The sequence below is a fragment of the Tenebrio molitor genome, chromosome 9 (genome assembly GCF_963966145.1).
Source record: "Tenebrio molitor chromosome 9, icTenMoli1.1, whole genome shotgun sequence".
Lineage (NCBI taxonomy): Eukaryota > Metazoa > Arthropoda > Insecta > Coleoptera > Tenebrionidae > Tenebrio > Tenebrio molitor.
This window is the reverse complement of record NC_091054.1, coordinates 4392777-4409803: the sequence shown is the minus strand read 5'-3', so window position 1 is coordinate 4409803 and position 17027 is coordinate 4392777. Positions and strand designations below refer to the sequence as shown.

The 17027-nt window shown below is 34.5% G+C and overlaps 2 long non-coding RNA genes across 4 annotated transcripts; both read right to left on the bottom strand.

The window, feature by feature from the left end:
• Positions 1–313: 313 nt before the first annotated feature.
• LOC138139281 (uncharacterized) lies at positions 314–7226 on the bottom strand. 3 transcript variants are annotated; one of them, XR_011162259.1, is made up of 5 exons: positions 6917–7226; positions 4809–6866; positions 1782–4359; positions 1012–1725; positions 314–950 (listed from the first exon to the last, which is right to left on the bottom strand). It is a non-coding gene; the product is annotated as an uncharacterized lncRNA (long non-coding RNA). The 3 variants fall into 3 exon arrangements; XR_011162258.1 differs by having other exon boundaries at positions 314–1741; positions 6917–7219; XR_011162257.1 differs by having other exon boundaries at positions 314–1725; positions 6917–7218.
• A 1921-nt stretch (positions 7227–9147) lies between these two features.
• Positions 9148–16324, bottom strand: LOC138138187 (uncharacterized). The gene is made up of 3 exons (XR_011161977.1): positions 14829–16324; positions 12506–14449; positions 9148–9622 (listed from the first exon to the last, which is right to left on the bottom strand). It is a non-coding gene; the product is annotated as an uncharacterized lncRNA (long non-coding RNA).
• Positions 16325–17027: the final 703 nt, after the last annotated feature.

Here is a 17027-nt window from a genome sequence, read left to right as displayed (position 1 = left end):
AGTGTTAAGTATATAATGGTTATTTATGTATTAAGGGCGTAAGAAGGCTTTTATGGCCCGAGGTGTGATTAATGACACTTGAAAAAATTGTTACAAAACTGTTTTAATTAACAAATTGTATCAAAAATATCGGCCTAAATAAACTTTCAACATATTTATATTAAGCCGTTTGATTTTTTAACGTTCTCACGACCTTCACAGAACGTAAGTCTCATCTAACTTGTTTGGAAAGATGTTGTTTTACGTGTTTGGTCCAATAAGATTTGGTTTTACATTTGAAACGACACTTGTCACAAGTAAACCATTCCACAGCTTCAACTGGTGTATGTTTAGAAGAAATGTGTGGTTTTAAATTTTCTTTCGTCCTCGTCCTATAATCACAGTTGAAACAGTAAAACCATTCTGCTTCTTCATCAGATTTATGTCGAACTATGTGACGTTTTAGGTTGTATTTTAGTTTTGTCATGTAAGGACAGAGCTCACAGTGAAACAACACCGCCTCTTTGTTTGATGTATGTTTGACGAGTGCGTGTACTTTTACATTTGATTTTTGCTTTGCCTTAAAGCTGCATTTATCACACTTGAACCATTGGACGTCTTTTTCGGAAAGATGCTGTTTTGAGTGTCTGTTCAAATCAGATTTAGTTTTAAATTTGTACTGACATTTGTCACAATTAAACCACTGCACAGCTTCAGAGGTAGTATGTTTGTATATCGTATGTTGTTTTAGACACCCTTTTCTCTTCGTCTTATACTCACAACTGGAACAGTAGAACCATTCCACTTCTTCATCAGATTTGTGTTGATTTATGTGCAGTTTTAGACAATGTTTCCATTTTGTCTTGTAGGAGCACTGTTCGCATTGAAGACACAACGTTCCTTTATTTGCTGGATGTTTGATCCGCTCGCGTTGTTTTATTTTCAATTTCCGCCTTGTTTTAAAATTGTATCTGTCATGTTCACAGTTTATGTGTTGCTTTAAATAATTTTTGGTTTTTGCTTTGTACTTACAATGAGAACAACAAAACCGTTCCCCCTTATTAAGGTGCTTTGCAGTCTGGTGTTTTTTCAATATTGTTAGATTCTTTGTCTCAAAGGCACAATAGTTACATTGGTACCACCTTCTACCATCATAAGGTACTATACATTTCTTCTCAAAATCTTCTCTAGCATTAAAACATAAACTGTCCAAGTGTTTGAGCCACAGTAAGACCGAATATGTTTCAAAGGAGCATTTTTGACAAATGTAGCTTTTTACTACAATATTTTTTTTTGCTTGATCTTGCAAACAATCGATATTATTTTTGTGATATTCTCGGACATGTCGATTGTAAATTATTTTCAGATTTGTCTGAAAATCGCAGTTTTTGCAGCAATACTTATCTAAATCACTTGTTTCGCAATTTAATAATTCAAGTGGCAAACTTTTAATGTGATGCATCATCAAAACAGGTGATTTGGTAATGTAAGGGCATTTATCACAGTTGCAATTCTTTTCGTGGGTACATTTCGGGTTACTTTCAGTATGTTCTGGACTTGGCATTTCGATATTAGTTGAAATATTCGAGTTCATGTCAGTAAAAAAAAATAATTACAATATAGCAGCAAAACAGTCAAGTTTTGACTTGTCAACTTGACAGTTTTAATTTGTTAAATCTAGCACAGACACCGTTTCCTTGGATCAAAACAATACTGGGTGCGTATGTCTGTGAACGTTTTGCGTTTCTGAAGATAACATGTCCTACTTTTTTTTTACATATTTCATAAACGCAAGTACTCACCAGTAGAGTGACGAATCTAAAAGGTCTACTTAAAAAAAAATATATTCTAAAATCTTCATTATTTTGTATTCTTCTGGACAATTTTCACAGACGCAAAAGAAAAGTTGTTTACAAGCTGTCAAAAGTCAGATGATATTTCCGCGTGGTGCGTTCCATTATTGATCGCAACCATAGATAATGAACGATCGCAGACTCGTTCCATTTAATGCAGCGGTTTAAATTAGGCGCTCTCATCACAGAATAGAAACAATTGTTTCTATTCTGTGCTCTCATTACGAGTCAAAATTGAATGGAGTCGTGGAAAAGTGAAACTACAGCAAAAATATCAATCAAATCAGAGTGTTATTTTTCTCACGTTCTCACAATCTTCACAGAAGATTCTCGCTTTAACGTTTCATCCACGACCTGCTGTATTATAATTTCATTTCATTAAAAATGCATTATGAAAATGTTTCTGAGAAAGAGCGAATTTCCGCCGATGAAGGCGCACACAAAACGGACACTTCACGCTTAAATAATAATCAATGCCCAATATAATAAAGAACAACAACATTAAACACAAAAACAATGAACAATAAGGAAAAGATTCACGAATTTAATTTCAAAGCAATAAAAAACACCGTTTTTTTAAATTTAAAATGTAATTTGAACAGGAAAAATTCTCGGTGACAAAAACTTAAGCTGAATAAAATCCCATAAAAGCTAAACACTTTTGAACAGGCCGGTTATGTAAAGCAGGTCGTGGTTTCATGCATTGTAACTGTCCTTTTTTACTTTGTACTTTTTGTTAAAAGGACACATGTCACATTCACACCATTTGTTTCGTGCATGCATTCCTTTAATATAGACTACTACAATAAATTTTGATAATGTCATTAATAATACACACATTAGATGTCTTGTTTGAAAAGATGTTGTTTTGCATGCCTGTTCAAACAATACTTTGTCCTAAATTTGCACTGACATTTGTCACAGGTAAACCACTGCACAGACTCAGCGGTGGTATGTTTATACAACGTGTGTCGTTTTAAATCTTTTTTTCTCCTCGTCTTATACTCACAACTGAAACAGTAAAACCACTCTACTTCTTCATCAGATTTATGCAAAGTTAAGTGAAGTTTAAGTGAGTTCTTCAATTTTGTTTTGTAAGTGCACTGTTCACACTGAAACCACGGCACTTCTTCATTTGATGTGTGTTTGAGCAATTCGTGTTGTTTTATTCCGTATCTTTGCCTTGCTTTAAAGCTACATTTGTCACACTTGAACCAGTCAACGTCCTCTTTGGAAAGATGTAGTTTTGCGTGTCTGTTCAATGCAGATTTGCTTTTAAATTTAGACTGACACTGGTCACAAGTGAACAACTGCTCAGCTTCAGAAGTAGTGTGTTTAACTATCCTGTGGTGATTTAAAGAGTTTTTCCATTTTGTTTTGTAAGAGCACTGTTCACACTGAAACCGCAATGCCTCTTCATTTGATTTATGTTTGAGCAGCTCATGTTCTTTGATTCTGTAATTTTGCCTTGCTTTAAAGTTGCATTTATCACACTTGAACCAGTGAACATTTTCTTTTGAAATATGTAACTTTGCGTGTCTGTTTAATGCAGATTTGGTTTTAAATTTAGACTGACATTGGTCACAAGTAAACCACTGCATAGCTTCAGGCGTGGTGTGTTTAACCAACACATGATGTTTCAGATTTTTTTCCCTCCTCGTCCTGTACTCACAACTGGAACAATAAAACCATTCTGCCTCCTCATCAGATTTATGTCTAGTTATGATGTGAATTTTAAGACAGTTTTTCCATTTTGTTTTGTAAGGGCACTGTTTACATTGAAATCGTAGCGCCTCTTCATTTGATGCATGTTTGAGTAGTTTGTGCTGTTTTATTCTGTATCTTTCCATCGCTGTAAAATTGCATTTATCACACTTGAACCAGTGAACGTCTTCTTTGGAAAGATGTAATTTTGCGTGTCTGTTCAATGCAGATTTGATTCTAAATTTAGACTGATATTTGTCACAATTAAACCACTGTACAGCCTCAGAGGTAGTATGCTTGAATAACAGGTGACGTTTTAGATTTCCTTTTCTCCATGTCCTATACTGACAGGAGTCGCATGGATACCACTGATTATCAGTAAGAGTCACGAATGACAATTTGACATCCTCAAACCGGTCGCTTTTGTTAAAACACGAAGATTCCAAATGTTTCATCCAAAACAAAATGGAATGCGTTTCAAATGTGCAAATTTTACAAATGTAGCTTTTTACAGCACAGTGGTCTTTTCTCCATGGACCGTGCAAATATTCGCATTCTTTTCCGTGAAATTCTCCGGCGTGTTGATTGAATATTATTATCAAATCGGTTTCAAAATTGCAGGATTTGCAGTAATATTTTTCCAAGGTGGTTGTTTCGCAAGTCGACGATTCCTGTATTTCTTGCTTAAAATGGTGGCGTCTGGTGTGATCTATCACAAAGGAAAGCGATTTTGAGGCAAATGGACATTTGTCGTACTTGTGAACACTTCCATACACCAAAGCCCCACCAGAATACTCCTGATTTGCCATCTTTTCAGCTTAATCTGAAATTGTGATCATTGATTTTTGTAAAAATTAATCAGTTAAAAAGATCATGTGATACTTATTAATACCGTGCGATTTACAATTATTTAGATCAAACAAGCCTTTGAGATTTTGGACGTATGTCCAAATCTATACGTTCAGATGCATGAAAGTATTTTTGGTTGCATATACCTGTTCCAATTTAAATTTGGAACATTTTGTCGAAACTCACATTCGTTATCTATGTTCTCCATTATTGAAAAAACCATTACGAAAGTAAGACTCAATGATTAATTTTTTATGTTCTGAAGTAACAATCATTTTTGTGTTCAAATTTGATTAATACTCACAGTTGTTTGACGTTTATTACCTGAGTTAGCGGACACGAAAAATCTTATATGTACTGTCAAAGTCATAGCCGCCCCTTATCTAAGTAATTGTTGATCGCACGGTATATCAAACGACTTACCAATGCTTTGGAGAAAAGTTCTAATAAAAGTCACACACTGTATCGTTATATAATCTGTATTTCCTTCTATTTAGTAATCTCCATAATTTTCGCAAGTTATAAGACTGACAAACCCAAGCAGAACGTTGTTTACGAACTGTCAAAAATCCGATGGTTAGAGTGCGTTCACAAATACGATCTTCCATACAGATCGTTACTTCTTAATCACATCACTTTCCTTATGGTTTCTTAGAATAAAATTTTACTGCGAACAACCTGTTCGTAATAAAACTAAATCCGATATCCATCTTTCATTAAAAAGAAAAATCAAACCAAACATGAAAAAATCATTAATAAATTGTTTTAATCTGCATCAATCAAATTAAAGTCACATTCAGTTTTCTTATTTTTCTCAACTTTTCACAATCTTCACAGAAGATTTTTTCACATAATGCCTCACACATTGTAACTTTTTGTTTTATTTTGCGCTATATCACATAATTTAGAAGAAAATAAATAATATAATTTTTATAGTGCATATTGGCAGCAATATTTAAACTTTTGTTTGTACTTTGTGTTAAAAGGACATATATCACATTCAAACTACTCGTTTGGTGCATGCATTTGTTTAATAGAGTACTAGATTGAATTTTGATAATGTCATTAATACACAATTGTGACATTTAAATCATTAGACGTCTTCTTTGAGAAGATGTTGCTTTGCATGTCTATTCAAACAATACTTGGTTTTAAATTTGCACTGACATTTGTCACAAGTAAACCATTGCACAGCTTCAGAGGGAGTATGTTTAAATAACATGTGTTTATTTAAAATTCCTTTTCTCCTCGTCCTGTACTCGCAATGGAAGCAGTAAAACCATTCTACTTCCTCATCAGTCTTGTGTCTAGTTATTACGTGAAGTTTTAGATTATATTTTAATTTTGTTTTGTAAGAGCACTGTTCACATCGGAACCATAACGCTTCTTCGTTTGACGTATGCTTGAGGAGTTCGTGTTGTTTTATTCTGTATCTTTGCCGCGCTTTAAAGTTGCACTTATCACACTTGAACCATTCAATGTCGTCTTTGGAAAGATGTAGTTTTGCGTGTCTGTTCAACGCAGATTTGATCTTAAATTTAGACTGACATTTGTCACACGTGAACCACTGCGCCGCTTCAGAAGCGGTATGTTTAACTAACATGTGATGTTTTAGATTTTTTTTCCTCCTCGTCTTATATTCACAAGTGGAACAGTAAAACCATTCTGCTTCTTCATCAGATTTATGTTTAGTTATGTGAATTTTTAGACAGTTTTTCCATTTTGTCTTGTAAGAGCAATGTTTACATTGAAACCATCGCCCATCGTCGTTTGATGTATGTTTGTGTTGTTGTATTCCATAAGTTCCTTTTGCTTTGAGGTTACATTTATCACAATTGAGTATCTCAACTTCCTCTTTGGAAAGGTGTAGTTTCGCGTGTCTCTTTAAATCGTACTTAGTTCGCGATTTGTATTGGCATTTGTCGCAATTAAACCATTGCACAGCTTCAGAAGGGGTATGTTTGAATAGCAAGTGATGTTTTAGATTTCCTTTTCTCCACGTCCTATATTGACAATAGTCGCATGGATACCACTGATTGTCAATTCCGTTTACGATTGGCAATTTAAAATGATCAAAGTTGTTGTTTCTGCCAAAACATGAAGATTCCAAATGTTTCATCCAAAACAAGATGGAATGTGTTTCAAATGTGCATATTTTACAAATGTAGCTTTTCACGGCACAGTTTTTTTGCACCAGACCGTACAAAGTTTCGCGTTTCTTTCCATGAAATTCTCTAATATGTTGATTGAATATTATTATCAAATCAGTTTCAAAACTGCATGATTTGCAATAATATTTTTCCAAGTTGGTTGTTTCGCAAGAGGACGGTTTCTGTTTGAAACGGAGGCATTTGCCGTGATTTATTACAAAGAAAAGCGAGTTTGTGGTAAATGGACATCTGTCATACTTGTGAACATTTCCGTAGGTATCCGGCGGGGTACATCCAGTGTACTCCAGATTTGCCATAGTTCCAGTTTAATCTGAAATGACAATGACTGATTTTTGTAAAAATGTTCAGTTGTCAATTTACCTATTGCCTGAATCTAGCACAGACACCGTTTCTATTCGCCCGTAGGTTAGAGTTATTTACAAGCTGTCAAAAGTCATATGTATTGGGTGCGTTCACAAAAGCAATACAGATCGTTACAATTACTTCACTTTCTTCTTTCTCTGCGTCTCATTACTCCACACACATTTTACCATTAGCAAGTTTAGCTTGTTAAAACTTAAATTTGACGTTCTTTTGTGTAATTCTTACAATTAAATGTGATACATTAAGGGTCAGTTTATAGAGAATTAAATATTATTGCGCGATTAACTCATGAATCCGAAAGTTCGATTGGTTCAACTGATCACGTGTTCAGTTAATCTCGCATTTGATTATGATTAACTTAATTTCGCTTCTGTAAACTGGCCCTAAATATTCAAAGTCAGTTTACAAAAACGAAATTAAGTTAACGTAATCAAATGCGAGATTAACTGAACACGTGATCAGATTGAACCAGTCCAAGTTTCGGACTCATAGTTTAATCGCGCAATAAAATTTATTTCAAATTAAATGTTTAATTCTCTTTCTCTAAACTGACCCTTAGTTTAAATGTTTTTGACTTGAACATATTAAAAACACAATTATTTATTGCAACAACTTTATTTATTATTATTTATTTAATCATAATAATTTCGGAAGATAAACATTCATTTGCGTTCATAAATTATGTGACTTTTTGAATCGGTCCAGTGTTAAAAAAGTGCCATAGCGGTTCATTTTTTTCATGCATTTGCGTTAAAAATTTTTTGTTTTTTGTTTGATTGTCACAATTTGAGAATTTTCTCCTGTGTGAATGGATTTTGCTAAATGTCACAACTTGTCAAAACGGAACGTCAACCTAATTTTAAAGATTTTAAGCGATTTGGAGCCTTTAAAGGGCTCATCGAACAAAAAAACGTCGTAAGAGCCCAATTTACATACGAACTCTTTAAATAATATATGTACTACATATTATGAACGCATATGAATGAAAAAACCTGTGGATATAATAACGCCAACTCGTTAGTAAAGTACTTATCTTTTTTTTTTACTAGGCGGATTTGCGCACTCGCTTGGCTCGTGCGGCAATTTTCCTTCTCGTAAAAAAAAGTATTACTCTACTCGCTTGTTACATAAATAACTATTTACTAGCCTTACTAGTCATACAATACGTACATGCATAATTATTTAGTACATTTGAGTATTTTGGAGTACAGTGTATAAAATAATTATTTTTTCGGCAAATCTCCATTTGATATTTTTTTCTTTCAGATTTAACTTCAGCTGTTTGCCCATGTCAAATTCGGGGCGCCCTCGAAGAGGTATTGCTTATGGGATGGTCAGTTCCACGGTAAGTGTATCAAAATAAGTTTTATACGGGGTGATCAAGAAGGACTGTTTAAGTTGGTAACACTGGATCGTATTTTAAATCGTATAACAGGAGTAACTTCCGGTTGTTGGTGGCTTGTCGTTGTTAATAATATACCTCTATCAGATATTTGTCAAATAAACCAACAAAACATATCCAGGTGCAGTGTTATAAATAACCGAATTAAAAAATTTTCTTAATTCTACTGCCAACTTAAACAGTCCTTTTTGATCACCCGGTATATTCGATTCATTGCTCTGTCCTCCACATATTGAAAAACATTTGAAGTTTTCCACCTTAGTAGATTGAATTTCTACGTCACGAATACGCAATTATGACATTTGAACCTTTTTAGTTCTCTTCTTTGGCAAGATGTTGTTTTGAGTGTTTGTTCAAATCAGCTTTGGTTTTGGATCTGTACTGACATTTGTCACACGTAAACCACTGCACAGATTCAGAAGTGGTATGTTTATACAACGTGTGTCGTTTTAAATCTTTTTTTCTCCTCGTCTTATACTCACAACTGAAACAGCAAAACCATTCCACTTCTTCATCAGATTTATGCCGAGTTACGTGAAGTTTCAGCGAGTTTTTCCATTTTGTTTTGTAAGAGCACTGTTCACACAGAAACCACTGCGCCTCTTCGTTTGACGTATGTTTGAGCAGTTCGTGTTGTTTTATTCTGTATTTTCCTCTCGCTTTAAATTTGCACTTATCGCACTTAAACCATTGGACGTCTTCGTTGGAAAGATGTAATTTTGCGTGTCTGTTCAAATCATATTTCGTTTTCGATTTGTACTGACATTTTTCACAAGTAAACCACTGCACAGCTTCAGAAGTGGTATGTTTGAATAACACGTGATGTTTTAAATTTCCTTTTCTCCACGTCCTGTACTGACAATAATCGCATTGGTACCACCGATGGTCAGCAAGAGTCACGAGTGACAATCTGACATGCTCAAAGTCGTCGCTTTTACTAAAACATGAAGATTCCAAATGTTTCATCCAAAACAAGATGGAATGGGTTTCAAATGTGCAAGTTTTGCAAATGTAGCTTATTACGGCACTGTTTTTTGTCGATGGACTGTACACAGATTCGCGTTTTTTTCCGTGAAACTGTCTGACGTGTTGATTGAATATTATTATCAAATCAGTTTGAAAATTGCAGGATTTACAGTAATATTTTTCCAACGAGGTTGTTTCGCAAGTCGACAGTTCCAGTTCGAAACGGTGACGTTTCGAGTGACCTATCACAAAGAAGAGCGATTTTTTGTCAAATGGGCATTTGTACTTGTGAACATTTTCAGCATACTCCAGATTTGTCATCGTTCCAGTTTAATCTGAAATTACAATTGATTTTTTTTACTCGTTGCCTGAATCTATCACAGACACTTTTCATGAAGCACAACAACGTAAGGTTCTCATTTTCATGATCACGCGGCTTTCTCACGACCAGAGGTATAAATATGAATAAAAGTATTTGCTCTTATTTCAAAATGTGAAGGATGTACTTCATCAGAAAAAGCTGTTTGCGAGCTGAACGAATACATTAAAAGAAACTAATGACGTAGCTGTTATCGGCAACACCGAACAAAAATTTTTTTAAAGCTATGTTGAGCTGGTCACTTTTGTTGGCCTTGAAATATTAGAGTTGCCTAAATTATTATTAAATGACTGCTTTAATCCGCATGTGGTTCCAGAGAGCAATTTTCAAGGAAAGTTTTCAAATGTGTGTGTTGAAATGTTCAATGAAAACTTAGTTGATTTATATTTTTCACCCCAACGACTGATTGGAGAGGATTACTTTGATCCACAGTGGTGCACTGTTTATTATGCGGTCGAAGTGAAAAAGTTATTAAATCATAACTTGTTTTATGAATGATCTGTTTTGCGTTTATTTCTCTTTTTTCATTTTCCGCAAATAAATTAAAGCGAGATCTCGTCCAACAATTTCTTTTTGTTTATTAAGGGAATGCGTTTGTCTCCCATCAAAGAGCAATTTAAAATTTCCCAGTAAAACAACAAATGCGACTTGCAAATCCTGTCTTCCACGTTTTGGATTTTTTTCACTGTCACTCATTTTCACGAACAGTTTACACTAACGAGCAATTGAATGTCTTAATGCGAAACAGCGACAAGTCATGTAAATTAAATTTTTTGAAAATCGAAAGTAAAGTTCGGATAAAGCAAAAAAATCACGTAATTTTTTTGTGTAGGTACGAAATTTACATCTACATCAAATCGTGCAATTACACAACTCTTTTTTCACATTACTAGTGGGGCATTTTTATTGTGTTGTGCAAAAACTAAAGCAAATACCCCAGTGTTGCTCTTACTTGAAGAAGAGCAAATACCGTTTTATTCATATTTCAATGTATGGTATTTTTTAAGACACGTGAGGACTTACCAAGATTTTGGAGAAATCAACAGTTCTAATAAAAAACACATCTTTTATTGCGAAATTATTTTAATTTCCAATAATTTTTGCTTATAATCTCGATTTCATGGAATAACGGGATTGTAAAAACAGTAGAGAACCTTGTTTACAAGCTGTCAAAAGTCAGATGTTTTGAGTACGTTCACAACACAAGTGCAATTCCCAATTATCTCACTTTCTTTGGAGAATTTACAAGGTCTAATAAAAAAATCACAAATTTCATTGTTAAATTATTATTATTTTCTTCCATATGTGAGACTGAAAAACGCCAAACAATATTGTTTACAAGCTGTCAAAAGACCCCATATTTATTTACGCAGAGGACGTTGCCCTCGTCATAGGTGTGCGATCCCAGTGCAGATCACAGAACACCTAATATGCAGATCTTGACAATGACTTTCTCCATGGTGCCCCTTACTACAATTTATTCCTAAATTTGTTTGCAAATATTTAAATTTAATCTGAGGCCATTATTATTCATCCACTAAATAAAAAATTTGGAATAGTTACCTTTTAGTACCCTCTGCTTTTTATATCGGATTTTCATAAATGATTCGTACCACAAGAAGGCTATGTCTCCATTTAAATACCTACATGGAGTCACAGCACACCTGATGCATGAATTATTTATAAAAACCCTGTACATCTTTCAGAAATAAGTACATTAATTTTAACCAGTGGCAGATCTCGTCAAGAACAACAAAATACAATTTTCGGTTCAGTATTTTCCCCCCCACATGAATTTACGAACTGTCTAATTAGGTACTCGCATTTTCTAGTTATTTGACGCAATGACAGTGACCCTGAAATAATATCTACTTTTTGTGAAATCAACGCATAACATTGTGTTTTTAGAATAAAGTTTTTTCGCTCTGCGGCCGAGGTGTCGATAAGACGATTACGTTTTTAGTTAGTTTTGACCGACTCCACAAGGAAGGTGTTTACGTGGTGATTCTGTGATTTGAGCTAAAATTTTATGAAAATGGCGCGTTTATTTTCGAATAGTGAATACATAGATATTGTGTAGTGTATGGTGAAGTATGCGGGAGTGCTCCTCGAACCCGGAGAATTTCCGTGCGACTTCTTCTTGTGGGGGCACATGAAGGACTTGGCATATTCGATCCCATTGATACAATGGAACAGGTAGGAAATGCTGCAATTTCATCAGTGTCTTCATTATTGTATTCACAATAACGGCGGTCCCTTTGAACATTTCTTGTAATGATTTGCGATTATTCTGATTACTTCATGAGAATTTTTACGGATTAATACACAAATTTTAGGAGACTTAATTTAACTGCCTTTAAAATTTAGCGGAGCAGTTACAGAATACGCCCCATTTTGTCAGTATTTTAGGTACGTTATCATTATAGGTCACAGTAAGGGGCGCAGCAGTTAGCCGCTGTGCCTAAGTTAGCAAAAAAGTGAAAGTTTTCTTGCATTTGTTTTTTCTTCTTCGCTTATCGGCATCGGCGAAGCAAGTAACAAAATATGTGCCAAATCTTTCAATAATTTTTACTGAATAACTTCAAGGTTTAGGAAAAAATTATATTTATTGTTGCTATTAACCAGTTCTTCTATTACCAGTTAAAATGAATGTACTTATTTCTGTAACACGTTGTATGTTGCACAACTTTGATCTAAATTTGACCGCCTCTTTTTTGTATGTTTAAGCGCACTGCGATAACGCTTACATGCTTTGTATGTACAAAAAGTACTTCCTTTGTGATGCTTGATTTTTGACAGCTTTTAATCTTATTGCATAATCCCCCAAAACACAACTTACGTCACATAATTTTGAAGTATTTACACAAGGGACTGGAGAGATAGTATATAATGGCACAGGGTATAACTAAAACAAACATGAAAAAACCGTTATTAAATTGTTTTAATTAATAAATAGTATCAAAAACATCAATCTAATTAAAATTTTAACAGATATTAAGTTTTTTAACTTTTTAAAAGTTTTTACAATCTCTTGATTTGATGTTTCAGTATAAATGTCTCATCAAATCTTGTTTTTTGTTTATCAGAGTTAATCACACTTGACCAAACACAAAACATTTAATATGCAGAAATAGCCTGCATTGTGACATTGATTGAACTATTGGATGCCTTCTTGCGAAAGATGTTGTTTTGCGTGCCTGTTCAAATCAGCTTTGGTTTTAAATTTATTCGGACATTTGTCACAATTAAACCACTGCAGGGCTTCAGAGGGAGTATGTTTGTACAACATGTGTCGTTTCAAATCTTTGTTTCTCTTCGCCTTATACTCACAACTGGAACAGTGGAACCACTCTGCTTCTTCATCCGATTTGTGTCGAGTTATGTGACGTTTTAGACAGTATCGCGTCTGTGTCTTGTAAGAACACTGTTCACATTGAAACCACAACGCCTCTTCATTTGGGGTATGCTTGTGCAGTTTGTGTTGTTCCATTTTGAAACTTTGCCTTGTTTTAAAGTTACATTTGTCACACTTGAACCATTCGACGTCTTTGTAAAGATGTATCTCTGCGTGTCTGTTCAAAGAATATTTGGATTTTGATTTGTACTGACATTTGTCACAAAAAAACCACTTCACAGCTTCAGAAGTGGTGTGTTTATTTAATACGTGTTGTTTTAAATGTCCTTTTCTCTGCGTTCTGTACTCACAACTGGGACAGTAGAACCATTCTGCTTCTTCGTCAGATTTGTGCACGCCCCGCTTGTGACATTTTAAACTGTTTCTATATTTTGCTTTGAAATCACACAGTTCACATTGAAACCATCTAACGTAGGGGTGTGTTTTTTGAATGTGTCTCTCCAAATACAGCAAAACTTTCGTCTTGAATGAACAATAATCGCATTTATAATATATTATGTCGTCGATGAGTTCTGTATTGTATGAACAGTTCTCATGTGACTCTTTGTCAGGGGTTAAATGTTTAGCAATTGTGTGTAGTTTCACGTTGCATCTTCGTTTCGTCTTAAAGTCGCATTTATCACAGCCATACCACCGGACAGCGTCTGCTGGGAGATGATTTTTCTTATGTCTTTGCAGGTAAGAATAATTCTTAGACTTATATGGGCATTCATTACAATAAAACCAGTGTACAGCTTCAAGAGCAGCATGTTCATAGTTCATGTGTTGCTTCAGATGATTTTTACTTTTTGCCATGTACTTGCAGTGAGAACAACAAAACCTTTGCTCCTCACCAGGTAGGTGCTCAGCAACCTGGTGTCTTTTCAAAACTGTTGCCTCCTTTGTCTCAAATGAACAATATTCACACTGATACCACTTCTCACCTCCACAAGTAACTATGTGCACTTTCTCAAATTCCTTTTTTATATCAATGCACGAACTGTCCAAATGTTTGAGCCACAGTAAGACTGAATATGTTTCAAATGAGCACCTTTGGCAAATGTAACTTTTGACTATGTCATTTTTTGGTTGATCTTGCACACAATCAACATTCTTACTGTGGTATTCTCTGATATGTTGATTGAAAATAATTAAAAAATCTGCTTGAAAATCGCAGTCTTTGCAGTAGTATTTTTCTAAATCGTTTGTTTCACAACTAGATATTTCAAGCAACAATTGGTGACGTTTTATGTGATTTGTCATCAAAAAGGGTAGTTTGGTTATGCAGGGATATCTATCGCAACTGTGAGTTTCTCCATGGGCACATTTCCCGATACTCTCCGAATATTCCAAATTTGGCATTTCAAGATAATCTGAAAATTCCATTTCCTGTCAACACAAAAAACTAATCACAACAACTGCAAATCATATGTAGGGTACGAGTCTACGAGTCTTGGCTTGTCACTTTTGACGCGATAAATCAAGCACAGATACGACTTTTGTCAATTATAACACGCTCTGTCTATTTTTTATGCGATAAGTTTCGACTAGAGCAACTGTGAAAATCAACGGCATCGAAAACGTATGGCGGTGCTTTGGTCACAAAATCATTACTTGAGCTGTCAGGAAAGTTCACAACATAACCTAACTTTTGCATTGCGAATTACGTTGCAATTGAACAGTACTGAATGCAACCTCTTCATGTAGGAATCGTTTTCAAACCAAACCCGCTTAGAATCTTTCCAAAACTGTTAAAATACGTACGTACCTCTAAACGGTTATTGTGACAGTTCGTTCAAGTAGTCACCATTGTTAATTTTGATTCTAACAGAACAGAGAAAGAAAGGTCATAGTTCCGGTTTGTTTTATTCTACGTGAATATAATCTACAGGTAGAATCTTTAATAATCAAAATGAAAACAATGCTATTATCACAGGCCTTTGTTCTGTAATCATGTTGTACAAGTGCTGTCAAATATTAAATATTTTAGGTGCGTTCACAATTGTAACCATTGATGACAAATTGACAAAGTAAGCTTTTAATTTTACCATTCTATTCTTTAGTTTTTGCAGACAATTCATTGTTGTTGATTTGTCTTTGGTTTTGGGAACACAACCACATCTGACTATTAGTACCTATTCATTGTTTTATCTATGTCATTACTTGACGTCAAATATTAATTTCAATGGTTTTTTTTCTTTGGTTGTCGTATCGCGCGTTCAAATGAAATTCTGGGCTGGGGAGGCGTTGGAAACCGTCAATTGTTGTGCTTTTTTAAAGTGTAAATTAATTCGAGGATGTTGACAGCTAACCTAAAATTTAGAAACAAAAAAAATCTTTTTTTTGCAATGTTTTATATTAAAAATAGAATAACTTAACACGCTTCTTATTCTCGAAGCAAATATCTAAGGACACCCTTTGCAGAAAACAAACATGTTCAATTTGTCCCGATTAAACACAAACAAAAAATGTCATTCGTGTCCAACGGCGGGAAATTCAAACTTTACACTGTTCTAATCGGTTTACTTCTTCCAAAGCCTACTCAGCCCACGATGTCATTTGAACGCATGATACTTTTAAACCATTGAATACAAATTTATAACATGACGTGCTAACTTTGACTTGCATTTTATTTGGAAAGTACAGTTCTTAATTTTCAATGTTAATTCGTGAGATGTATTCAATCAATCTGTACGTTCCATCGAACATATCTTCTAGTAAAAGATATTGATTCCTTACCTTATACCTTTTTAAGTGGAAACTGTTTGTGATTTCGTTGTGATAATTGTCACAATACACATTTATGTAACTTCTTTTCTCTAAAAGCGTTATTTCCACATGACACTATCTAACACATAACCACTTACACTGAAATAACTAACTGATCTGTAGTTAATAGTTCTAACACATAATAGATCAGTTGAAAAATTTTATGAACTTACTTTCTACTAATCTAACACTTGCTGACAACTCATGAGCTGTCGGTTTGGCACGTTTTTGGATACCTACCAGTGAGGAGTATTTGACAATAACACAAAATGGCGCATGTATTTACTGGCTTTCAGGTACGGGTTCGTTCCGAGAAATGAAGGTAAGTGTTAAGTGAATATATTATACCGTGCGATCAACAATTATTTAAATCAAAGAAGCCTTTGAGGTTTTGGACGTATGTTCAAATCTTGTTGAGGTTTTGACTTTCAGTTGCTCTGGAGTGCAGTATTTTTGGTTGCATATGTTTCAATTTAAATTTGTAAATTTTCTCCGAAAGTCGGCCAAACAGACAAGTATTGTGAGTATGTCCATTCTCCATTATTGAAAACACTATTACGAAAGTAAGACTCAAGGATGAATTTTTTATGTTCTGAAGTAGAGCTAAAGTCAAAACGAAACATGACATCACGTGGTTTGCGCAGAAGACGAATGTAGATCAGTTGAATCCAGCTTACGTATATGATAGTGGCGGAGTCAAAAAATTTATTTTGTTTACGCTATAGAGGGTGTTGGAGGAATGTTATGAGGATGAAGATAGTTTTTATTATTCTATTAGAGGTTTTACAACAAAAGTAGATGACCTCGGTGTAGAATTTCTTTCATCAGGTGAAGAAAATTGAGTTTTGGTTAAGTTTTGCCCCTAAACTGACGACTGTATGATACGCCTCTTCTCAGCGAGCGCGCATCCTAAGCTCCGCCCTGTCATGTTTCGTTTTGACTTTAGCTCTATGTACTTAAAAACCATCTGTGTTAAAATTTGATTAATACTGCCAATTGTGAGTTCGTCTTAGTTGTTTTGCTTGTGATTTTTTTCAGTTTTTTTCTATATTCTAATTACCTTTCATCTTACAACATAACCTGTTTTTCTATTTGGTACCACAATATGCTACAGAACGGCAAAAATATTATTTACTTATAATTTTAATACTGCAACGATACAGACGAACAATTTTTTGTTTGTAGCACATGAAAAATA